Raw genomic sequence first — 15,038 nt, forward strand, 5'->3', positions numbered from 1 at the left:
TTGATAACTTTTCGACGTTTTACTGTAAATTTGATTTTTTTTGATAATTGTAATTGATGTTAACTTAAATCGGTCCATTGACCAAGACAACTTTCTAATATTTATTGATAATTGTATTTTATGTTACCTTAAATCGGTCATTTGATTTAGACAACTTTCTAACATGTATTGATAATTGTATTTTATGTTACCTTAAATCGATCATGTGACCAAAATACTTTCTAACATGTATTGATAAATGCATTTGAAGTCAATTTGAACAAACCAAACCTTCATTATAGAATTATAATACTGTTTTAGTAAATTTTACCACGTTTTAGATAATTCATTCAGATGTTACCTTCAATTGACCATATTCATAGGATAATTGTAAATAATACAACAGCAAACTTGCTGTTGCTATATTGATAACTTTTCGACATTTTACTGCTAATCTGAATTTTTTTTGGGGGGATAAATGTGATTGATGTTACCTTAAATCGGTCATTTGACTAAGACAACTTTCTAAAATGTATTGATAATTGTAATAGATGTTACCTTAAATCGGTCATTTGACCGAGATACTTTCTAATATGTATTGACAAATGCATTTGAAGCCATTTTGGATCAACCAACCCTTCATTATAGAATTATAACCCTTTTTAGTAAATTTTACCACTTTTTAGATAATTCATTCAGATTGTTACCTTCAATTGACCATATTTATAGGATAATTGTTGATAATACAACAGCAAACCTCTTGATGGTAAACTGATAACTTTTCGACATTTTACTGAAAATTTGATTTTTTTTTTTTGATAATTGTAATTGATGTTACCTTAAATCGGTCCATTGACCAAGACAACTTTCTAATATTTATTGATAATTGTATTTGATGTTACCTTAAATCGATCATTTGACCGAAATACTTTCTAACATGTATTGACAAATGCATCTGAATTCAATTTGAACAAACCAAACCTTCATTATAGAATTATAATACATTTTTAGTAAATTTTACCACTTCTTGGATAATTTATTCAGATGTTACCTTCAATTGACCATATTTATAGGATAATTGTTGATAATACAACAGCAAACCTGTTGATGGGATACTGATAACTTTTCGACATTTTACTGTAAATTTGATTTTTTTTTTATAATAGTAATTGATGTTACCTTAAATCGGTCATTTGACCAAGACAACTGTCTAATATGTATTGATAATTGTATTTGATGTTACCTTAAATCGGTCATTTGACTAAGACAACTTTCTATTATCTATTGATAAATGTAATTGATGTTACCTTAAATCGATCATTTGACCGAAATACTTTCTGACATGTATTGACAAGTGCATGTGAATTCAATTTGAACAAACCAAACCTTCATTAAAAAATTATGATACTTTTTTAGTAAACTTTACCACTTTTTGGATAATTCATTCAGATGTTACCTTCAATTGACCAAATTTATAGAATAATTGTAAATAATACAACAGCAAACCTGTTGTTGGTATCTTGATAACTTTTCGACATTTTACTGTAAATTTGATTTTTTTGATAATTGTAATTGATGTTACCTTAAATCGGTCTATTGACCAAGACAACTTTCTAAAATGTATTGATAATTATATTTGATGTTACCTTATCTCGGTCATTTGACCGAGATACTTTCTATTATGTATTGACAAATGCATTTGAAGTCAATTTGGAACAACCAAACCTTCATTATAGAATTATAACACTTTTTTTTAGTAAATTCTACCAATTTTTAAATAATTCATTCAGATCTTTTTTTGGGGGGACAATTGTAATTGATGTTCCATAAATCGGTCATTTGACCAAGAGAACTGTCTTATATGTATTGATTATTGTATTTGATGTTACCTTAAATCGGTCATTTGACCAAGCCAACTTTAATTTGTATTGATAATTGGATTTGATGTTACCTTAAATCGGTCATTTGACTCAGACAACTTTCTATTATGTATTGATAATTGTATTTGATGTTACCTTAAATCGATCATTTGACCGAAATACTTTCTAACAAGTATTGACAAATGCATGTGAATTCAATTTGAACAAACCAAACCTTCATTATAGAATTATAATACTTTATTAGTAAATTTTACCACTTTTTAGATAATTTATTCAGATGTTACCTTCAATTGACCATATTTATAGAATAATTGTTAATAATACAACAGCAAACTTGTTGTTGGTATATTGATAACTTTTCGACATTTTACTGGAAATTTGAATATTTTTTTTTGGGATAAATGTAATTCATGTTACTTTAAATCGGTCATTTGACCAAGACAACTTTCTAAAATGTATTGATAATTGTATAAGATCTTACCTTAAAACGGTCATTTGACCGAGATACTTTCTAATATGTATTGACAAATGCATTTGAAGCCAATTCGGACCAACCAAACCTTTATTATAGAATTAAAACACTTTTTAGTAAATTTTACCACTTTTTAGATAATTCATTCAGATTGTTACCTTCAATTGACCATATTTATAGGATAATTGTAAATTATACAACAGCAAACCTGTTGATGGTATATTGATAACTTTTCGACATTTTATTGTAAATTTGATTTTTTTTTTAATAATTGTAATTGATGTTACCTTAAATCGGTCATTTGACCAAGACAACTGTCTAATGTGTATTGATAATTGTATTTGATGTTACCTTAAATCGGTCATTTGACTACGAAAACTTTCTATTATGTATTGATAATTGTATTTGATGTTACCTTAAATCGATCATTTGACCGAAATACTTTCTGACATGTATTGACAAATGCATGTGAATTCAATTTAAACACACCAAACCTTCATTATAGAATCATAATACTTTTTTAGTAAATTTTACCACTTTTTGGATAATTCATTCAGATGTTACCTTAAATTGACCATATTTATAGAATAATTGTAAATAATACAACAGCAAACCTGTTGTTGGTATCTTGATAACTTTTCGACATTTAACTGTAAATTTGATTTTTTTTTATAATTGTAATTGATGTTACCTTAAATCGGTCCATTGACCAAGACAACTTTCTAAAATGTATTGATAATTGTATTTGATGTTACCTTAACTCGGTCATTTGACCGAGATACTTTCTAATATGTATTGACAAATGCATTTGAAGTCAATTTGGAACAACCAAACCTTCATCATAGAATTATAACACTTTTTTTAGTAAATTCTACCAATTTTTAAATAATTCATTCAGATATTTTTTTTGGGACAATTGTAATTGATGTTCCATAAATCGGTAATTTGACCAAGGCAACTGTCTAATATGTATTGATAATTGTATTTCATGTTACCTTAAATCGGCCATTTGACTAAGACAACTTTCTATTATGTATTGATAATTGTATTTGATGTTACCTTAAATCGATCATTTGACCGAAATACTTTCAAACATGTATTGACAAATGCATGTGAATTTAATTTGAACAAACCAAACCTTCATTATAGAATTATAATACTTTTTTAGTAAATTTTACCACTTCTTGGATAATTTATTCAGATGTTACCTTCAATTGACCATATTTATAGGATAATTGTTGATAATACAACAGCAAACCTCTTGATGGTATACTTATAACTTTTCGACATTTTACTGTAAATTTAATTTTTTATATATTAGTAATTGATGTTACCTTAAATCGGTCATTTGACCAAGCCAACTCTAATTTGTATTGATAATTGTATTTGATGTTACCTTAAATCGGTCATTTGACTAAGACATCTTTCTATAATGTATTGATAATTGTATTTGATGTTACCTTAAATCGATCATTTGACCGAAATACTTTCTAACAAGTATTGACAAATGCATGTGAATTCAATTTGAACAAACCAAACCTTCATTATAGAATTATAATACTTTTTTAGTAAATTTTACCACTTTTTAGATAATTTATTCAGATGTTACCTTCAATTGACCATATTTATAGAATAATTGTAAATAATACAACAGCAAACTTGTTGTTGGTATATTGATAACTTTTCGACATTTTACTGGAAATTTGAAAAAAATTTTGGGGATACATGTAATTGATGTTACTTCAAATCGGTCATTTGACCATGACAACTTTCTAAAATGTATTGATAATTGTATTAGATCTTACCTTAAATCGGTCATTTGACCGAGATACTTTCAAATATGTATTGACAAATGCATTTGAAGCCAATTCGGACCAATCAAACCTTTATTATAGAATTATAACACTTTTTAGTAAATGTTACCACTTTTTAGATAATTCATTCAGATTGTTACCTTCAATTAACCATATTTATAGGATAATTGTAAATAATACAACAGCAAACCTGTTGATGGTATATTTATAACTTTTCGACATTTTACTGTAAATTTGATTTTTTTTTTTGATAATTGTAATTGATGTTACCTTAAATCGGTCATTTGACCAAGACAACTGTCTAATGTGTATTGATAATTGTATTTGATGTTACCTTAAATCGGTCATTTGACTAAGACAACTTTCTATTATGTATTGATAATTGTATTTGATGTTACCTTAAATCGATCATTTGACCTAAATACTTTCTGACATGTATTGACAAATGCATGTGAATTCAATTTAAACACACCAAACCTTCATTAAAGAATCATGATACTTTTTTAGTAAATTTTACCACTTTTTGGATAATTAATTCAGATTTTACCTTAAATTGACCATATTTATAGAATAATTGTAAATAATACAACTGCAAACCTGTTGTTGGTATCTTGATAACTTTTCGACATTTAACTGTAAATTTGATTTTTTTTTATAATTGTAATTGATGTTACCTTAAATCGGTCCATTGACCAAGACAACTTTCTAATATGTATTGATAATTGTATTTGATGTTACCTTAACTCGGTCATTTGACCGAGATACTTTCTAATATGTATTGACAAATGTATTTGAAGTCAATTTGGAACAACCAAACCTTCATTATAGAATTATAACACTTTTTTTAGTAAATTCTACCAATTTTTAAATAATTCATTCAGATCTTTTTTTTGGGACAATTGTAATTGATGTTCCATAAATCGGTCATTTGACCAAGGCAACTGTCTAATATGTATTGATAATTGTATTTGATGTTACCTTAAATCGGTCATTTGACTAAGACAACTTTCTATTATGTATTGATAATTGTATTTGATGTTACCTTAAATCGATCATTTGACCGAAATACTTTCAAACATGTATTGACAAATGCATGTGAATTTAATTTGAACAAACCAAACCTTCATTATAGAATTATAATACTTTTTTAGTAAATTTTACCACTTCTTGGATAATTTATTCAGATGTTACCTTCAATTGACCATATTTATAGGATAATTGTTGATAATACAACAGCAAATCTCTTGATGGTATACTGATAACTTTTCGACATTTTACTGTAAATTTGATTTTTTTTTTTATATTAGTAATTGATGTTACCTTAAATCGGTCATTTGACCAAGCCAACTCTAATTTGTATTGATAATTGTATTTGATGTTACCTTAAATCGGTCATTTGACTAAGACATCTTTCTATAATGTATTGATAATTGTATTTGATGTTACCTTAAATCGATCATTTGACCGAAATACTTTCTAACAAGTATTGACAAATGCATGTGAATTCAATTTGAACAAACCAAACCTTCATTATAGAATTATAATACTTTTTTAGTAAATTTTACCACTTTTTAGATAATTTATTCAGATGTTACCTTCAATTGACCATATTTATAGAATAATTGTAAATAATACAACAGCAAACTTGTTGTTGGTATATTGATAACTTTTCGACATTTTACTGGAAATTTGAAATTTTTTTTGGGGATAAATGTAATTGATGTTACTTTAAATCGGTCATTTGACCATGACAACTTTCTAAAATGTATTGATAATTGTATTAGATCTTACCTTAAATCGGTCATTTGACCGAGATACTTTCTAATATGTATTGACAAATGCATTTGAAGCCAATTCGGACCAATCAAACCTTTATTATAGAATTATAACACTTTTTAGTAAATGTTACCACTTTTTAGATAATTCGTTCAGATTGTTACCTTCAATTGACCATATTTATAGGATAATTGTAAATAATACAACAGCAAACCTGTTGATGGTATATTTATAACTTTTCGACATTTTACTGTAAATTTGATTTTTTTTTTTATAATTGTAATTGATGTTACCTTAAATTGGTCATTTGACCAAGACAACTGTCTAATGTGTATTGATAATTGTATTTGATGTTACCTTAAATCGGTCATTTGACTAAGACAACTTTCTATTATGTATTGATAATTGTATTTGATGTTACCTTAAATCGATCATTTGACCTAAATACTTTCTGACATGTATTGACAAATGCATGTGAATTCAATTTAAACACACCAAACCTTCATTAAAGAATCATGATACTTTTTTAGTAAATTTTACCACTTTTTGGATAATTAATTCAGATTTTACCTTAAATTGACCATATTTATAGGATAATTGTAAATAATACAACTGCAAACCTGTTGTTGGTATCTTGATAACTTTTCGACATTTAACTGTAAATTTGATTTTTTTTTTATAATTGTAATTGATGTTACCTTAAATCGGTCCATTGACCAAGACAACTTTCTAAAATGTATTGATAATTGTATTTGATGTTACCTTAACTCGGTCATTTGACCGAGATACTTTCTAATATGTATTGACAAATGTATTTGAAGTCAATTTGGAACAACCAAACCTTCATTATAGAATTATAACACTTTTTTTAGTAAATTCTACCAATTTTTAAATACTTCATTCAGATCTTTTTTTTTGGGACAATTGTAATTGATGTTCCATAAATCGGTCATTTGACCAAGGCAACTGTCTAATATGTATTGATAATTGTATTTGATGTTACCTTAAATCGGTCATTTGACTAAGACAACTTTCTATTATGTATTGATAATTGTATTTGATGTTACCTTAAATCGATCATTTGACCGAAATACTTTCAAACATGTATTGACAAATGCATGTGAATTTAATTTGAACAAACCAAACCTTCAATATAGAATTATAATACTTTTTTAGTAAATTTTACCACTTCTTGGATAATTTATTCAGATGTTACCTTCAATTGACCATATTTATAGGATAATTGTTGATAATACAACAGCAAACCTCTTGATGGTATACTGATAACTTTTCGACATTTTACTGTAAATTTGATTTTTTTTTTTATATTAGTAATTGATGTTACCTTAAATCGGTCATATGACCAAGCCAACTCTAATTTGTATTGATAATTGTATTTGATGTTACTTTAAATCGGTCATTTGACTAAGACAACTTTCTATTATGTATTGATAATTGTATTTGATGTTACCTTAAATCGATCATTTGAACGAAATACTTTCTAACATGTATTGACAAATGCATGTGAATTCAATTTGAACAAACCAAACCTTCATTATAGAATTTTAATACTTTTTTAGTAAATTTTACCACTTTTTGGATAATTCATTCAGATGTTGCCTTCAATTGACCATATTTATAGAATAATTGTAAATAATACAACAGCAAACCTGTTGTTGGTAGATTGATAACTTTTCGACATTTTACTGTAAATTTGATTTTTTTTGATAATTGTAATTGATGTTACCTTAAATGGGTCCATTGACCAAGACAACTTTCTAAATATGTATTGATAATTGTATTTGATGTTACCTTAAATCGGTCATTTGACTAAAACAACTTTATATTATGTATTGATAATTGTATTTGATCTTACCTTAAATCGATCATTTCACCGAAATACTTTCTAACATGTATTGACAAATGCATTTGAAGTCAATTTGGACCAACCAAACCTTCATTATAGAATTATAACACTTTTTAGTAAATTTCACCAATTTTTAGATAATTCATTCAGATTGTTACCTTCAATTGACCATATTTATAGGATAATTGTAAATAATACAACAGCAAACCTGTTGATGGTATATTGATAACTTTTCGACATTTAACTGTAATTTTTTATTTTTTTTTGATAATTGTAATTAATGTTACCCAAAATCGGTCATTTGACCAAGAAAAATGTCTTATATGTACATGTATTGATAATTGTATTTGATGTTACTTTAAATCGGTCATTTGACTAAGACAACTTTCTATTATGTATTGATAATTGTATTTGATGTTACCTTAAATCGATCATTTGACCGAAATACTTTCTAACATGTATTGACAAATGCATGTGAATTCAATTTGAACAAACCAAACCTTCATTATAGAATTTTAATACATTTTACTGTAAATTTGATTTTTTTTGATAATTGTAATTGATGTTACCTTAAATGGGTCCATTGACCAAGACAACTTTCTAAATATGTATTGATAATTGTATTTGATGTTACCTTAAATCGGTCATTTGACTAAAACAACTTTATATTATGTATTGATAATTGTATTTGATCTTACCTTAGATCGACCATTTCACCGAAATACTTTCTAACATGTATTGACAAATGCATTTGAAGTCAATTTGGACCAACCAAACCTTCATTATAGAATTATAACACTTTTTAGTAAATTTTACCAATTTTTAGATAATTCATTCAGATTGTTACCTTCAATTGACCATATTTATAGGATAATTGTAAATAATACAACAGCAAACCTGTTGATGGTATATTGATAACTTTTCGACATTTTACTGTAATTTTTTTTTTTTTTTTGATAATTGTAATTAATGTTACCCAAAATCGGTCATTTGACCAAGAAAAATGTCTTATATGTATTGATAATTGTATTTGATGTTACTTTAAATCGGTCATTTGACTAAGACAACTTTCTATTATGTATTGATAATTGTATTTGATGTTACCTTAAATCGATCATTTGACCGAAATACTTTCTAACATGTATTGACAAATGCATGTGAATTCAATTTGAACAAACCAAACCTTCATTATAGAATTATAATACTTTTTTAGTAAATTTTACCACTTTTTAGATAATTTATTCAGATGTTACCTTCAATTGACCATATTTATAGAATAATTGTAAATAATACAACAGCAAACTTGTTGTTGGTATATTGATAACTTTTCGACATTTTACTGGAAATTTGAAATTTTTTTTGGGGATAAATGTAATTGATGTTACTTTAAATCGGTCATTTGACCATGACAACTTTCTAAAATGTATTGATAATTGTATTAGATCTTACCTTAAATCGGTCATTTGACCGAGATACTTTCTAATATGTATTGACAAATGCATTTGAAGCCAATTCAAACGCATTCAAACCTTTATTATAGAATTATAACACTTTTTAGTAAATGTTACCACTTTTTAGATAATTCGTTCAGATTGTTACCTTCAATTGACCATATTTATAGGATAATTGTAAATAATACAACAGCAAACCTGTTGATGGTATATTTATAACTTTTCGACATTTTACTGTAAATTTGATTTTTTTTTTTATAATTGTAATTGATGTTACCTTAAATCGGTCATTTGACCAAGACAACTGTCTAATGTGTATTGATAATTGTATTTGATGTTACCTTAAATCGGTCATTTGACTAAGACAACTTTCTATTATGTATTGATAATTGTATTTGATGTTACCTTAAATCGATCATTTGACCTAAATACTTTCTGACATGTATTGACAAATGCATGTGAATTCAATTTAAACACACCAAACCTTCATTAAAGAATCATGATACTTTTTTAGTAAATTTTACCACTTTTTGGATAATTAATTCAGATTTTACCTTAAATTGACCATATTTATAGGATAATTGTAAATAATACAACTGCAAACCTGTTGTTGGTATCTTGATAACTTTTCGACATTTAACTGTAAATTTGATTTTTTTTTTATAATTGTAATTGATGTTACCTTAAATCGGTCCATTGACCAAGACAACTTTCTAAAATGTATTGATAATTGTATTTGATGTTACCTTAACTCGGTCATTTGACCGAGATACTTTCTAATATGTATTGACAAATGTATTTGAAGTCAATTTGGAACAACCAAACCTTCATTATAGAATTATAACACTTTTTTTAGTAAATTCTACCAATTTTTAAATACTTCATTCAGATCTTTTTTTTTGGGACAATTGTAATTGATGTTCCATAAATCGGTCATTTGACCAAGGCAACTGTCTAATATGTATTGATAATTGTATTTGATGTTACCTTAAATCGGTCATTTGACTAAGACAACTTTCTATTATGTATTGATAATTGTATTTGATGTTACCTTAAATCGATCATTTGACAGAAATACTTTCAAACATGTATTGACAAATGCATGTGAATTTAATTTGAACAAACCAAACCTTCAATATAGAATTATAATACTTTTTTAGTAAATTTTACCACTTCTTGGATAATTTATTCAGATGTTACCTTCAATTGACCATATTTATAGGATAATTGTTGATAATACAACAGCAAACCTCTTGATGGTATACTGATAACTTTTCGACATTTTACTGTAAATTTGATTTTTTTTTTTATATTAGTAATTGATGTTACCTTAAATCGGTCATATGACCAAGCCAACTCTAATTTGTATTGATAATTGTATTTGATGTTACTTTAAATCGGTCATTTGACTAAGACAACTTTCTATTATGTATTGATAATTGTATTTGATGTTACCTTAAATCGATCATTTGAACGAAATACTTTCTAACATGTATTGACAAATGCATGTGAATTCAATTTGAACAAACCAAACCTTCATTATAGAATTTTAATACTTTTTTAGTAAATTTTACCACTTTTTGGATAATTCATTCAGATGTTGCCTTCAATTGACCATATTTATAGAATAATTGTAAATAATACAACAGCAAACCTGTTGTTGGTAGATTGATAACTTTTCGACATTTTACTGTAAATTTGATTTTTTTTGATAATTGTAATTGATGTTACCTTAAATGGGTCCATTGACCAAGACAACTTTCTAAATATGTATTGATAATTGTATTTGATGTTACCTTAAATCGGTCATTTGACTAAAACAACTTTATATTATGTATTGATAATTGTATTTGATCTTACCTTAAATCGATCATTTCACCGAAATACTTTCTAACATGTATTGACAAATGCATTTGAAGTCAATTTGGACCAACCAAACCTTCATTATAGAATTATAACACTTTTTAGTAAATTTCACCAATTTTTAGATAATTCATTCAGATTGTTACCTTCAATTGACCATATTTATAGGATAATTGTAAATAATACAACAGCAAACCTGTTGATGGTATATTGATAACTTTTCGACATTTAACTGTAATTTTTTTTTTTTTTTTGATAATTGTAATTAATGTTACCCAAAATCGGTCATTTGACCAAGAAAAATGTCTTATATGTACATGTATTGATAATTGTATTTGATGTTACTTTAAATCGGTCATTTGACTAAGACAACTTTCTATTATGTATTGATAATTGTATTTGATGTTACCTTAAATCGATCATTTGACCGAAATACTTTCTAACATGTATTGACAAATGCATGTGAATTCAATTTGAACAAACCAAACCTTCATTATAGAATTTTAATACATTTTACTGTAAATTTGATTTTTTTTGATAATTGTAATTGATGTTACCTTAAATGGGTCCATTGACCAAGACAACTTTCTAAATATGTATTGATAATTGTATTTGATGTTACCTTAAATCGGTCATTTGACTAAAACAACTTTATATTATGTATTGATAATTGTATTTGATCTTACCTTAGATCGACCATTTCACCGAAATACTTTCTAACATGTATTGACAAATGCATTTGAAGTCAATTTGGACCAACCAAACCTTCATTATAGAATTATAACACTTTTTAGTAAATTTTACCAATTTTTAGATAATTCATTCAGATTGTTACCTTCAATTGACCATATTTATAGGATAATTGTAAATAATACAACAGCAAACCTGTTGATGGTATATTGATAACTTTTCGACATTTTACTGTAATTTTTTTTTTTTTTTTGATAATTGTAATTAATGTTACCCAAAATCGGTCATTTGACCAAGAAAAATGTCTTATATGTATTGATAATTGTATTTGATGTTACTTTAAATCGGTCATTTGACTAAGACAACTTTCTATTATGTATTGATAATTGTATTTGATGTTACCTTAAATCGATCATTTGACCGAAATACTTTCTAACATGTATTGACAAATGCATGTGAATTCAATTTGAACAAACCAAACCTTCATTATAGAATTATAATACTTTTTTAGTAAATTTTACCACTTTTTAGATAATTTATTCAGATGTTACCTTCAATTGACCATATTTATAGAATAATTGTAAATAATACAACAGCAAACTTGTTGTTGGTATATTGATAACTTTTCGACATTTTACTGGAAATTTGAAATTTTTTTTGGGGATAAATGTAATTGATGTTACTTTAAATCGGTCATTTGACCATGACAACTTTCTAAAATGTATTGATAATTGTATTAGATCTTACCTTAAATCGGTCATTTGACCGAGATACTTTCTAATATGTATTGACAAATGCATTTGAAGCCAATTCGGACCAATCAAACCTTTATTATAGAATTATAACACTTTTTAGTAAATGTTACCACTTTTTAGATAATTCGTTCAGATTGTTACCTTCAATTGACCATATTTATAGGATAATTGTAAATAATACAACAGCAAACCTGTTGATGGTATATTTATAACTTTTCGACATTTTACTGTAAATTTGATTTTTTTTTTTATAATTGTAATTGATGTTACCTTAAATCGGTCATTTGACCAAGACAACTGTCTAATGTGTATTGATAATTGTATTTGATGTTACCTTAAATCGGTCATTTGACTAAGACAACTTTCTATTATGTATTGATAATTGTATTTGATGTTACCTTAAATCGATCATTTGACCTAAATACTTTCTGACATGTATTGACAAATGCATGTGAATTCAATTTAAACACACCAAACCTTCATTAAAGAATCATGATACTTTTTTAATAAATTTTACCACTTTTTGGATAATTAATTCAGATTTTACCTTAAATTGACCATATTTATAGGATAATTGTAAATAATACAACTGCAAACCTGTTGTTGGTATCTTGATAACTTTTCGACCTTTAACTGTAAATTTGATTTTTTTTTATAATTGTAATTGATGTTACCTTAAATCGGTCCATTGACCAAGACAACTTTCTAAAATGTATTGATAATTGTATTTGATGTTACCTTAACTCGGTCATTTGACCGAGATACTTTCTAATATGTATTGACAAATGTATTTGAAGTCAATTTGGAACAACCAAACCTTCATTATAGAATTATAACACTTTTTTTAGTAAATTCTACCAATTTTTAAATAATTCATTCAGATCTTTTTTTTTGGGACAATTGTAATTGATGTTCCATAAATCGGTCATTTGACCAAGGCAACTGTCTAATATGTATTGATAATTGTATTTGATGTTACCTTAAATCGGTCATTTGACTAAGACAACTTTCTATTATGTATTGATAATTGTATTTGATGTTACCTTAAATCGATCATTTGACCGAAATACTTTCAAACATGTATTGACAAATGCATGTGAATTTAATTTGAACAAACCAAACCTTCATTATAGAATTATAATACTTTTTTAGTAAATTTTACCACTTCTTGGATAATTTATTCAGATGTTACCTTCAATTGACCATATTTATAGAATAATTGTTGATAATACAACAGCAAACCTCTTGATGTTATACTGATAACTTTTCGACATTTTACTGTAAATTTGATTTTTTTTTTTATATTAGTAATTGATGTTACCTTAAATCGGTCATATGACCAAGCCAACTCTAATTTGTATTGATAATTGTATTTGATGTTACTTTAAATCGGTCATTTGACTAAGACAACTTTCTATTATGTATTGATAATTGTATTTGATGTTACCTTAAATCGATCATTTGAACGAAATACTTTCTAACATGTATTGACAAATGCATGTGAATTCAATTTGAACAAACCAAACCTTCATTATAGAATTTTAATACTTTTTTAGTAAATTTTACCACTTTTTGGATAATTCATTCAGATGTTGCCTTCAATTGACCATATTTATAGAATAATTGTAAATAATACAACAGCAAACCTGTTGTTGGTAGATTGATAACTTTTCGACATTTTACTGTAAATTTGATTTTTTTTGATAATTGTAATTGATGTTACCTTAAATGGGTCCATTGACCAAGACAACTTTCTAAATATGTATTGATAATTGTATTTGATGTTACCTTAAATCGGTCATTTGACTAAAACAACTTTATATTATGTATTGATAATTGTATTTGATCTTACCTTAAATCGATCATTTCACCGAAATACTTTCTAACATGTATTGACAAATGCATTTGAAGTCAATTTGGACCAACCAAACCTTCATTATAGAATTATAACACTTTTTAGTAAATTTCACCAATTTTTAGATAATTCATTCAGATTGTTACCTTCAATTGACCATATTTATAGGATAATTGTAAATAATACAACAGCAAACCTGTTGATGGTATATTGATAACTTTTCGACATTTTACTGTAATTTTTTTTTTTTTTTTGATAATTGTAATTAATGTTACCCAAAATCGGTCATTTGACCAAGAAAAATGTCTTATATGTACATGTATTGATAATTGTATTTGATGTTACTTTAAATCGGTCATTTGACTAAGACAACTTTCTATTATGTATTGATAATTGTATTTGATGTTACCTTAAATCGATCATTTGACCGAAATACTTTCTAACATGTATTGACAAATGCATGTGAATTCAATTTGAACAAACCAAACCTTCATTATAGAATTTTAATACATTTTACTGTAAATTTGATTTTTTTTGATAATTGTAATTGATGTTACCTTAAATGGGTCCATTGACCAAGACAACTTTCTAAATATGTATTGATAATTGTATTTGATGTTACCTTAAATCGGTCAT

The sequence above is a fragment of the Mytilus trossulus genome, chromosome 5 (assembly GCF_036588685.1).
Source record: "Mytilus trossulus isolate FHL-02 chromosome 5, PNRI_Mtr1.1.1.hap1, whole genome shotgun sequence".
In the NCBI taxonomy this organism is placed as follows: domain Eukaryota; kingdom Metazoa; phylum Mollusca; class Bivalvia; order Mytilida; family Mytilidae; genus Mytilus; species Mytilus trossulus.